The sequence below is a fragment of the Bactrocera neohumeralis genome, unplaced genomic scaffold (genome assembly GCF_024586455.1).
Source record: "Bactrocera neohumeralis isolate Rockhampton unplaced genomic scaffold, APGP_CSIRO_Bneo_wtdbg2-racon-allhic-juicebox.fasta_v2 ctg49_3, whole genome shotgun sequence".
Classification (NCBI taxonomy): domain Eukaryota; kingdom Metazoa; phylum Arthropoda; class Insecta; order Diptera; family Tephritidae; genus Bactrocera; species Bactrocera neohumeralis.
In genome coordinates this window covers 187219-200235 of record NW_026091970.1, presented here as the reverse complement: position 1 = coordinate 200235, position 13017 = coordinate 187219, and the positions used below count along the sequence as shown (strand labels likewise).

Genomic DNA, 13017 nt, shown 5'->3' with positions numbered 1-13017 from the left:
TCGTCACCTAAAAAGCAAACTAGTGTAACATCACTTTTCATAAGTTTACAGGTGAAGGAAAACGATGTAATAGATATGAGATAAATAGAACCAATATATAACCTATATATAACCACTTTATAACCAAAACTCAAATTTTGTTTAAATGTGGACCACTATATTGAAACAAAATTTGAGTTTTGGTTATAAAGTGGTTATATATTGGTTATATATATAGGTTATACATTGGTTATATATTAGTTATACATTGGTTATATATAGGTTATATATTGGTTATATCTGACGGCTGAAGCAAAAAGTTTTGTGTAACATATATGTAATGCAGAGAGTCGTAAGCATAAAAAGTCATACTGAAAGAAAATTTGAGCTTTGGTTATAAAATGGTTATACATTAGTTAAAAATTGGTTATATCTGAGAGCAGAAGCTGAAAATTTTATGTTACATACTTGTATATATGTATAATATGATGTAAGAATCATAATCAAAAGCTCATATTGAAACAAAATTGAATTTTGGTTATTAAGTGGTTTATATTGGTTACAAATTGGTTATATTCTGGTTATAACTGACAGCGAGAGCTGAAAATGAAATTACGTTACATACATATTCTATGATGTAGTGAATCGTAAGCAAGAAAAAAGCTAAATTTTGAATTTTTGATGATACGTAGTTTTGTATTTTATACACATGAATGTGGAAATCTGAAAGTCATTTGTTCAGCTTCATTTCGAAATTCTTATTTCAAGCGCATATTACATAAATAGTACATGTATATTTGTATATATACTTGTTTTAACCACAAAATGATTACTTATCTGCTACAACAATAACACGCCTGAGTTATGTTAGTTGTTATGCAATTTTGTATGCTGACCCAGGCGTTTGCCGTTAATGTCTGTTAATTAAATCAATTCTACGTTTGTCATTACGTAAAACCTTCAATGACACTTTGTTTATAACCACAAAGTGTGCTGAAGTGTGTATTGAAATGCTATAACGCTAATTTGTTGCTACAATAAATGCATATTACAAACACTCTGTTATATATTAATAGGTCCGTAGAAAGGGCTGGTTTGCATTGTGAATTTGAAGCTTAATTGCATCGGCAACAAATTGGCTACTTGAGCCGTAAAGCACATGTGTCAATTAATGACATTTTCAAGTGGCAAAAATGCGTTTATATGCGGCTGTGTTTACAATACATATTTACAAACAAACATTTTTAATGAGTGTACTGAGCAATCCTGCTAATTATAGCACATTCAGATGCTGGCGTTATTCTTGCACTCTTGCTAGTGAGCGACAATAGAACATGCACTAAGAAAAGAAAGTGCTGCTAAAGTAATAACATAAACCAAACTACTTCGTACGAGTTAGGTAGAAAGTGAGAGGATATGGACAGCGATCATAGTACTCTCTGATCCTTTCATGTTTCATGCGATCCTACAGCTTTGAGAAAACTGTTCGTGTTCAATAAAAATGCTTAAAAAGTAAGGTATTTACTAACTAATGTTGCTATATGGTTATATGGATATTGAGGACTTTTCAAAGACCCATAGCCAAAAACTCTCAATAGACCAGCGAAAAACTGAATTGAACGTTTGCTTTGAAGCTGAGACTAGTTGCGAAAAACCTTCATAAAAGTTTTCTCTAAATTGAGCGAATTTTTGCCACCCACTTGCAAAATAACATGTTCACTAAAATAAATTTCAATATACATAAGTATGTCCATAACTTGTCAACTGAGGTAGCAATATTTAAAATGAGCGCCAAAATAAGTTCAATTGAGTTGATTGCTAGTCTAAAGGTACTATAGTTTTAACAATTGAGTAGTGCATATTTGAACTAACCTCGAATAAGTAACAAATACGAGCTCTAGATACAGGGAAAAATAGCATCACGGACTCCTTACTATTCGATTTCCTTTGGGGTATAATACAAGTATGTATGTAGGGCGCTTTCAGTCGAGTATGACTATTCGATTCGTCATTTTACAATATCTTTCGTAAACACAGCTGGTAACATAGCTAAGTTCATCTAATCGTTTAGATATGAGATAAAATTCCATTTATTAATATATCAATGTTATTTTTTTTGATTGTGGCAACCCTTATAAAAAATATTTTTAACAAAAAATCAAAATTCAGTAGGCAAAGAAATTTCAATCAATCTTTTCATTCTTTGAGATTGTCTGCAACAGGTGGCAACCACTATAAAAACCTTTTTATATTTCAGATTTCTATTTTACTTCTTAAGTTTCATTATTCAGCTGTAAAAACTTTATTAACTCGATTTTTTTTAAATAGGTGGCAACCCTTCTCAAATTATTTCCAACCAAAATCCTTCACATTATTTTTAATTTTAGTTTGATGTTCTAATCCCGACTATACGTTTATATTATAAAATTAATTTTCAGTTTTAAACAGGTGGCAACCTTTCTGAAAATATATTCAACTTTAGTCTTTTATATTTACTTTTAGTCTTCTCTAGCTTGATTACGAAATTGCAATTATGTTACTTGATAAACTTATGAATTTTTGTGAGATTTTAAATAGGTGGCAACCCTTCGCAAAATATTTGTAATTACAATCCTTACTCACATTATTTATAATTTTAGTTTGCTATTCTAATAACGATTGTGCGTTTATATTATTACATTAATTGTCAGTTTAACTTATGACTTTTTGCGAGATTTTTAAGTAAGTGGTAACCCCTCTCAAAATATTTTTTACTAAAAGTACTAATATTTTTAGTTTACTGCCTCAGTTGTAATTAGTCATGAATTTTATTAATTTTATATTTAGTTTTAAACAGCTGGCAACCCTTTTGATTGAAACTATTTAAGTTTTCTTGAAATAACGTCATTCTAAAATATTTTTAAGTACTCTAACTATAAAATTTGAAATGGGTTGCCACCAATTTATTTTTCTATTTTATTCGTTTTATGATCAGTTTTAAATAGGTGGCAAGCTTTATGAAAAAATCATATGTTGAGCCGCAAAATATTTTGAACTTGTTAAGTTTTATTGCCATACCGTCAATCTCTAATATTTTAAATTATTGTGACTAAAAAATTTTAAACAGCTGGCCACATTATAATTTATTTTTTTATAATCAACAATCATTATTATTCTGAAATTTTTTTAATTTGATTACACACATTCAAAAACTTAGTTTCTTTTTTCTTTTATTAACAGTTTGAAACAGGTGGCAATCTTTCTTATTATAATGTTGAATCGTAAGAAATCTTTAAGTTTAATTCTGTTACCGTTGTTCTCTTATATATTCCATTATTTTTACTTACAATTTTCGAACAGGTGGCAACCACATAACTTTTCTGTATTATCAAAAATATGTTTTGTTATAATATTTCTTTAATTTCAGTACACAATTGTAACAGCTTGGTTACTTTTTTAATTTCGTTAACAGTTTGAGCTAGGTGGCAACCTTCTTAAATAAAATGTTGAACCGTAAGAAGTCTTAAATGTTTCAAGTTTTATGATCTTGCAGTTGTTCTCCCATCCATTCAATAATTTTGTCGTCAAAATTTCAAACTGGTGGCAACCTCATAACTTTCTTTTTGAGCAATCAGGTAGTTACGCTATATATTTTCAATGTAACAAACGTATTTTAAGTTGGTTCTGCCATTCAAACTCATAGAAGTCGAACGAGTTTACTTCACGATCAAACAAAATTTCTCTTAATTTTCGAGCATTGAATTTTTCAATAAATAAAAACAATATTTTGATGTCTACACATATCACCAATTAGCTGGATATTGTTGAAATAAGCTCCAAAGTAGTTGATGGTTTCTCAATTCCTAAAATCAATATTTTTCATTTGAAAGTGGGTAAACACTTCACATTTAATTGCCGATATTATTTTTATACACTCATACATATGTATATATATATTTATTTATTTTAAATATTTTTTGAAGAATGCCAATACACATTTCTAGAGGCGTTGCAAGAGAATCCATGCAACATTGTATGCATACGCGCTGCAATTGGTGCAATTAACTGAAGTTTTCTTCACTTTTCCGCATAAAGTTTACGCTTTACTTCGAATTTGGTTTTGTTTAGAAGTTTCTCCGGTTACACTTTTCATTCGGTTTAATTCAAAAGAAACACGCATGATAAAATGTGCACACATAAACACGTGCATGTGTGTGTGTGTGTGAATCTTTTCATTTTTATTTGGGCATAAAGTACTTCAACTCTGACCCAATTCTGCCATCATAAAATCTCATTCAACTTTGCTGCTTTGCAACAACAAACTTTTCACAACTACAAAACACGTTAACTTTTACACACACACACACACATTTACTTTTATATATAGTACATAGTAGTAAACTCGTTTAATGTTGTATTACTCACATGCCAAGTAAATGCTTGTGCGTGTGTGTGTGTGGCAGTACACGAGTGCATAAAAGAATAAAGCTTGAAGTCATATTTCACAAATGAAAAGTAAGTTGTGAAGAAGCGTTTCTTATTTGTTAACGTGCAAGTGCACACACTCGATTTTTTATCCATGCAAATCTGCTGCTTGTTTACATCAAGTGTCGTCGCCACCGCTCAGTCGGCGCTGCTGCTGTGGGTGTGTGTGCGTGTGTGTTGGTGGTGTTAGTTTTGGCTTGCATGTGTGTTTTCGTGAATTTTATTTTTATTTTCGCCTAGTTCAAGGTTGTGTTAGATACGGTGCTTTGTTTGCGTCATGCCGAAAGCGTGCAGCAGAAATAATGAAATTATGAACGCGCGTATGTGTATGTGTGCGGCGCAGACAACTAGCGGAAAAACTTTTCAACTTGTTTTCAATATTGCTGTGGTTGGAAAGTAAATTTGTCGTTTTTGTTCTCGCTTTTTTTGATATTAAATAATGCTTTGCGGTTATGCAACTAAATGAAAGCGGTTCATAGTCAAAACAAAAATGTTTTTTAGTGGAGTAATTGTGGATAGATTCAAAAATACAGCATTTTTTCCATAATGAACTTTAAAAACAATTTTTAATTAGACAAAATTAATAGTTTATTTTTTGTTTTTAGAAAAATGTTGAAAAAATCTTGTTTTTATCTCTCATAGCACAAATTTAAAAAATTTAAATATATTCAATAAAAAAGTAAAATATGTATAAGGGATAATCATTTACTCTAAAAAGAATTAAGGAAAAACTAAAATCAAAAAATTTAAAAATTACTTAATTCTAAAAAAAGAATTTAAAGGTATATAGAATTTCAGTAAATATAAAAAACTAATAATTAGTTTAAATGTAACTAATAATCATTACATAAAAACAAATATTGCAAAAAGTAAATAAAAATTAAAAAGAAAATATAAAAACATATAAAAAATACTTAAATATATATTATAGATTCATAAAGTTAGAAAAAAAGTAATTCTAACTTTCTTATTATATTAAAATATATTTCCAAAATCTCATAATGCCTCAATTAAAAACAAAAACATTATAACGTTAAATTTATTTATTTATTTATTTATTTAGAAATTAATTGATTTGTAAAATTAAAAATGTTTTTTTATTACTTGAAAACAATATGTTTATTTCTAAAATTAAGAGAAAGTGAATTAAGGCCTTGTTCTTTTAGAAATTTTTTATGTAACGTTTATTTGAGGCTTATAATTTTTGTAAATTTTTTACATTTTTTAAATAATACATAAAAAATGTCTAAAAGAACAAAGCCTTAATTCACGAAATAGGACAATGATATTAAAAAAAAAGATAATTATAATTTTTATTAACATACAAAGTTATTAAATATTACTTATTGCACAGAAAAAATTAAAAAAGCATTGCGTAAAATAAAGAAATAAGGAAAAATTAAAAAAAAACATAATTAGTTTTTAAAAACACACATTGAATTGTATTTTATTATTTATTGTTTTTTCTTAAATTTAAGCATATAAAAAAATTATAAATACTAGAAAATTAAAAAAAACATTGATAAATAATTATTAAATATTAAATAAAAAATAAAAAAAGTATGCTTAAAATTAAAAAAAAAAATTAATATTACGTAATATATAATTTATAGAAAAAAGTTAAAATAAAAAAAATATTATTTAAGATATAATTTAAAAAATAAAGCAGTAGAGTAAAATAAGCAAAAATTAAAAAAAATTATTAATTATTTTTTTTATGTTGAAATTAAATTCTTTTTTATTATTTAATGTTTTTTCCTTAAATTTAAGAGAATGCGTAAAACATTTAAATATTAGGTTATTAAAAAAAAAAATTAAATAAAAAATCTTATTTATTATATAAAAATCAATAAAGAACAATGCTTAAATCAAAAAAAAAACATATTATGAAATATATAAAATAAAAAATTAAAATTAATGGAATTTAAAAAATAAAACCAAGCAAAAAAATAAGTTTAATAATATAAAAATTGAAAATTTGAAACAAATGACACTATTATTATTATAGTTTTTTTTAATAATTAAACATTTTTTAATTTTTAATTTTTAACTCTCAACATTAAAAGATATTGTTTTTTTGTTTTTTAATTTTATAAAAATATTTAAAACTTCGCATGATGCTGAAATTAAAGAATATATAATGTAAAATATAATGAAAAAATAATATTTTTGTTAAGTTTAGTATTAAAATCTAAAAATTAAAAACTAAAAAGTTAAAAACAAATAATAGTGAAAATTAAATAAAAAATAGGAACTATTAAAAATTAAAAAATAAAAATAAAGTAAATATGAAAAAAATACCAAAATTAATTATTTATATAAATAAGAGTATTTTTTCTTATAACTTTTTTTGTAATAAATACATTTTCCTCTTAGTTATTTGAAAAACAAATATGATTTGCTGCATGTAAAAATAAATAATAATAATAAATACTAAATTTCAAAAAAATCTCAATTCAAAAATTTAAAAAAAAAACTATCTGAGCTTAATAACATTTCCACATTTATTATTTGAAAAAAAAGAATGCATTTGTTGCAAGCACTCCACTGCCTGATATTACTTGTCAATTGCCGACTGCTATTATAAAGCAATTGCCTACAATTCGTATGGCAGTCACGCACATTCAGTTATTGCAGATCTTATGATTTGAAAATATCACTATAAAATGATTTAAAATAATTATATACGGTTTGATTGAGTTTATAATGACAGTCATACAATTTTTAGCTGCTCGATTTGCGCTAGACTTTTTTTTATTAGGAAAGGAGTTATTTAAAAATAATTAAATTTTTTTGACATTCGTCAGCATTGCTGCAGTTTCGGAAACGTTCAATTATTTTTGAAACTATCTTATTTTGATTTCAGTACTGGGTCATTTAAAGAATGTTACATAGTCAAAGGAAGGCATGATTAAAACCAATCGATTTTTGCTTAGCATTCAACTTTTTTAAATTTTATTCCTCAATTGTCTTCATATTGCTGCTATTGAGGACGAAAACGATTAGACTTTCAGTTTTTGAGATAACAATCTGAAAAATTGCAGATGTTCTTTTCTCCTAAAAAATCTGCTGAGATGTCGATACCGCCGCAATCGGACCACTATAGCATATAGCTGTCATAGAAACTGTTTGATCAAGCTCAAGTCCCTGTATGAAGAACTTTTTTATTTGGTTTATTAGATTATTGTTCAAGATCGCAATTTGATTGGATGCCAATATCTACACACATAACTATATACATATGTATTTATTGACAAATAATTTTCTGTTGAGAAATGATGTTCACGCAAATTGTCTAATATGTACTGATATTTGCTACAAACTGCAAAATCATCGCATTTTCGCTTTTATTGTAATCTCTGCTGTTATAAATATGATGTGTATAAACTGTGTTAAAACCGGTTTTGAAGCGCACGTGCTAAGCAAAGCTCATTGTAAACATTTATTCTGTAACTCCAGTGTTAATTGTAGAGGCTAGTTGCCTATGCAATGTGTAAGTAAGTGTGTGTAAAATATACATATAATTTATAAATATAAAAGTAGTAATAGTAATAAATGTACGTACTCATGATTGTGGAAAAATTATAGTGATTTAAATATTATTAAACTTTGTTGATAAGCAAAAAACACAAGTCTGTTGCGAAATACTGAAATCAGTCAACCTAAAAATCACTAGCTTGAATATTTTTATTTACATAAGGGACTTACATATGTATATGTACGTATGTACTTGTATAGATATTCATATTCATATATATAAATATTCATTCTATAGCCTAAATAGATTTTTTAGATTATTTTTTAAGATTTTTATTCAAACCCGGACATGTTCCCTGTCAAAAGTAAGACCGCCAGAGAGCGCCAGAGTTGAAACAAAAGGTTTTAATCTCCAAAAAGTCCCTTTACTAAATATGTTATATACTAGCACGGCATTGGGAACTAAATTTTTGAAAACATTGTTCCGTTAATATATCTACGGTGCAGTAGTTTGAGGGACAGACGTACAGAAATCCACCTACCGAAAGCCAATTAAAAGGGTTCAAAGGCTCGCTGCGCGGTGCATAACGGAAGCTTTAAGAAAAACTCCAACGGCGGCTCTTGAACTGGTACTAAATCTGCAATTTATAGACCTCTTCGCTGCAAGCTGCGCATCAAAATCGGCGGGACGACAACTGGCTGCAGGATAATTTACATATAGCACCTTCGGGCATAAAGGAATTGAAAGGAAGCAGCACTCTAAACATCTAAACAGATGGCTCGAAAATGGACCATAGTGTTGGTGCGGAAATATACTGTCCATAGTAAGGCATAATGCAGCCTTTTAAGTTGCCAGATCGCTGCAATATATTTCAAGCTAAGGCCTTTGCTATTGCTAAAGCCGCGGAGCTGACCTCTAATGCACCTGCAGGCAATTCCAGAATCAACATCGGCGTAGACAGCCAAGCAGCAATCTAGGTAGTAACCTCGTAACGCATATCGGCCAGAAGTGTTTGCGAAGCAGGGCGGCAGTGAAAAGTGTTGCCAGAAGCAATTAGCTTCACTTCTACTAGTTCTCAAGCGACAAAGGCATCAAGGGCAATGAATGGTGTATGGCCAACACCCGAAAACGGGTTCAACATTGGGAACCCATACAATGTCTTTGCGATGTTCTGGATAGAAGCATGATAAAGAAAATCAAAACCCGATGGAATGAGCTACCTGGCTGCAAAACTGCAAAAGTCAAATGCAAAGTGGTAGATCGGAAGGGCATAAAATTCCTACTGGCACTCGATAGAAGAAACTGTAGGAACATGATCGGAATACTAACTGGTCACTGTCTGGTGACGACACAGCCTGCAGAATGTGGCTGACAGATCGAAAAGGCTGCAGAAAGTGCCTACACCAAGGCACCAGATCGGAAGTACACAAAATTTCTATTGGCACTAATTGGAATACTAACATCTGTTTGTTGGCGACACACTTCTGTAGCATTGACAGAGAAAACTACGAAATGCTAGGCATTTGCACCAGGAAAACAATGGGTATCTCTTGTGTACTTGCCCCTTATTGGCAAGATACGCTTTAAGCATTTGGGGTCCTCACGGTATAATACACTGGGGGAGGTATTATTTGCTCTCTTTAGACAATCGAAGGATCTCGCTCTAAGTATGACTGCTATCGATTTTTCTGAAATTTTCGATTAATTTTTAATAAAATTCCATCCGTAGTCACTAGCTATCCACTAATTGGGCCAATAACGCACCCCAAAATAAACTACTGTTTCCAAAAATTGCAAGCTTACAACTTATTTCTCCCCAAAATTCAATCGTGTTCGTATTACGGAAATGATTATTCCACATAGCACTCGTACAACTGCCATTTATCGTTTGCAACAAGCATCAATGTAATAGGTTCACGTCAATCTGTATTGGTACTTTATGACAGGCCAATAAAAGCTGTCAGTTGGCGGCAGCAGCATTGTATTAACATTATAAAGAGCTGATGTTGCACATACATCAAACGAAAAATTTAGTGCGCACACTTGCCTACTTCTACTTCTAGGGATACAGAGTAACATATGTAGTGTTCATACTAAATTTCGAAAGGGCTACACAACTAAATATTCCAATGCACGGCGAGTACATACTTAAATTCAGAGTTAAATCGAAATGGTTGCAAGTTTCATGTTGCACGTCACTGCTGTGTCACCGCAAGAAAATGTCAAACTGCTTGCAGCTTTTTCAACAGCAGTCAAATACCACTGGCATGAAAGCAGAATGTGTGTGCATTAAAATGTAGGCAGCACACGACAAAAGCGCACAGAGTCAAATAAAAAATGTTGCTGGAAATGTTGAAAATGTGGCAGTCATAGTGGTAAGTTAGATACGCTGCTTTTCTAAGAAAATTAGTTTGCAGATATATCAGTGTGGTCCCAGCAAATATTTTGCTTGTAAATTATAGAAAAAAGTTTTGTAAAAATTCGCAATTTATAGAATTTCACAACATCGGTTTCTTTTTTGTGATGAACTAGACCCAAGATTCGCGTAATTTTGTAAGCCGTTTGAAAAAATATGTTTTCTGGAGCTCTACAAAGGCCGCCGTGGCGTCGATAAGCTGTGAAATTTTCAGGTTTGGAGACGAGTAGCAGTCACATGGGATTAAATCTGGAGAATCTAGTAAATGGAGCAGCAGTACGCACCCTAATTGGACAAATTGCCTGAGGTAATGGCAGAGAAGTGAGCGGGTGTGTCGGAATATCAAGCTTTTTTGCAAAAATGGGACCATATTTTCTTCAGTTCATCTTCGAATCAGCGGAGTAATTCAGCAGAATAAAGTTCAAAAGTATCTGGAGACCACACACAAAGGTTCCTCGCGTCTCACTCACTGTTCGCAGCTATAAATTTGAAAAATTTAAGGACTGTGTATATTTTGGAACCAGCAACATTTTTATCAATAATCTAAGTCTGGGGATCAAGTGCAGAATAATGCTTGCCAACTGGTGCTACTTTGCGTTCGGTAGACAATTGAGAATCGACAAACAAAATTACAATCTATAAGTCTCTTATTATTTCCGACCTTTGTCGCAGAAACATGGACGATGACGAACCGAGGTGAGAAAGCACTTAGAACGTTCGAGGGAACTGTTATCTACAAGATCTGCGGAGACATCCACCTGGAGGTTTCCAGGTCAAAGAAGATGGAACAATAAACTGTATAAACACTACGACGATAACGATATAGCTCAGCGCATAAAAATCCAACGAATGAGTTGGTTAGGCCATTTCGTTCACTTGGAAGATGATACCAGTGAAAAGCTCCTTCGATATGAGGCCTTTGGGTGAACAACGGAAGTAATAGCGCCCATGCAGCTAAGAAAAAGATTAATTTAAAGCAACCTCTCTGCACTTGGGCGTCTGTCAAACTGGCATGACCTCGAAAAGAATAGAGGAAACTGGCAAGGTTTTGAGTTCTTGGTTCAGACCGACCCACTGTTACAGTGCCGAAGCAAAGAAGAAGAGATCTAGGAGCATTTTGCATTTCTCCAAGTACATTTTTTTTTCAGTAGAAAATTTGCCAGCGATCGACTACGAGAAGCAATTTTACAATAGTAAATTTTTCTTGCAACAGTGACGCTATCGGGTGGCAAAGCTAAGTCATTATCCGACCGAGTTTGTAAACTTGGATTCACATTGCTTATAGAAAAGTGAAAAATACTTGTATATAAGCTGGTTCCAACCACATATAGCTCTTCGACCTACTATTTAACGAAATATCCGAAAATCGCTAAGCTTTCTCTGTGTTCCTAAAGAGACGCACGATATTATTAGACATGTGCTTCATGGTTTAGGATAACTTGGAATATTTTCAGATCAAAAAAAATAGTTATGTATCAAAATTAATAAAAAACCCTAACTGATATATTCAGATACTCTAACAAAAAGTCAGAAGCTTTTGTAGCCACCAGTTCCCCGATCGGTCTTATAGGGCACCTAAACGTCGACTATATAAACCAAAACTATATAAAAATGCCTCTACATATATACATATATATTCCTCGAATTAGAAGAGAAAATTTTACACAGCAATGCATACACGTGCCACAACTCACACACATACACACACTTTTACTTATACACGACTTTTCCGGCAGGCATTGAAGGACCTACTACAATACACTCAACGATTTCTATAAATTCAGGCGTTGTTCAACACGTGCTAGACACATTTGTGCGCCTTTCCACTAGCTATTCGCATGTATGTATGTGTGTAGATGTATAAAATTCGTGTAAGTGTGGCAACTACGCGTGCAGTGCAGAATCGTTTCCGTTTCTTCAACGACATTCATTTCCTTCTTCCTGTGCGCGCTACGTTGGTAATTTTAACAACAATTTTGTTGTTGTAAATTTTGTCTATTTGTTAAAGTGTCGTTGGCGCGAACAAAAATAAAAAACTCAAAGTGCTACTGAACCACCAACAACAACAACAATATTGGTACATACACCTTGGAGAGCGCGCAGAAGGCAGTGGCGGGGTTAGCACAACACCTTGAGGCTGTCTTCGCTGACGTGACATTTTCGTTTGGCTGACATCTGATGTGTGGTGACATGACACGTAACGTCACGTAACGCGCAAAGCAACGTGTTTACGTTAACGCTTTCGCACTCAAATACCATTGCGTTTATTTAGTTTGTCTATCCGTTCGTGTTGGCGTGTATTGTTATTGCTGTTGCCACTGACGTTGGCAGTTAAAAGAGTTGGGTGTTCAGACATGTTGGGTCGGCACATATGCAAAACCATACTTTTATATGTTGGTGTTGTTAGTGCGTTCTTGGTGTTCTTGGTCGATTCATAAAGGCACTTGTGTGAGAAATGTTTTTCATTGGCGGCGCTGCGGCATAAATGCGCTCCACCTGTGGCAAGCGAGTGATGTCATTCAAGTCAAATGCATTAAGGCTGCTGCATATCTTATGAGCGTAGCCTTACATGCGTGCTTATGTATATAGTTGTTATGTATCTGGGTTTAAAGTACATAGGTGCCATAGCACACTAAGGAATTCAAGCTGCAGTTGGCGACGTTAAGGTTTCTCGTTGCAG

At 31.7% G+C, this 13017-nt stretch overlaps 1 protein-coding gene across 8 annotated transcripts in view; it reads right to left on the bottom strand.

Annotated features, from left to right (window-relative positions):
* LOC126767269 (CUGBP Elav-like family member 2) overlaps positions 1 to 13017 on the bottom strand; it is a 186200-nt gene that overhangs the window by 54400 nt on the left and 118783 nt on the right. The gene's annotated exons all lie outside the window — the stretch shown is intronic.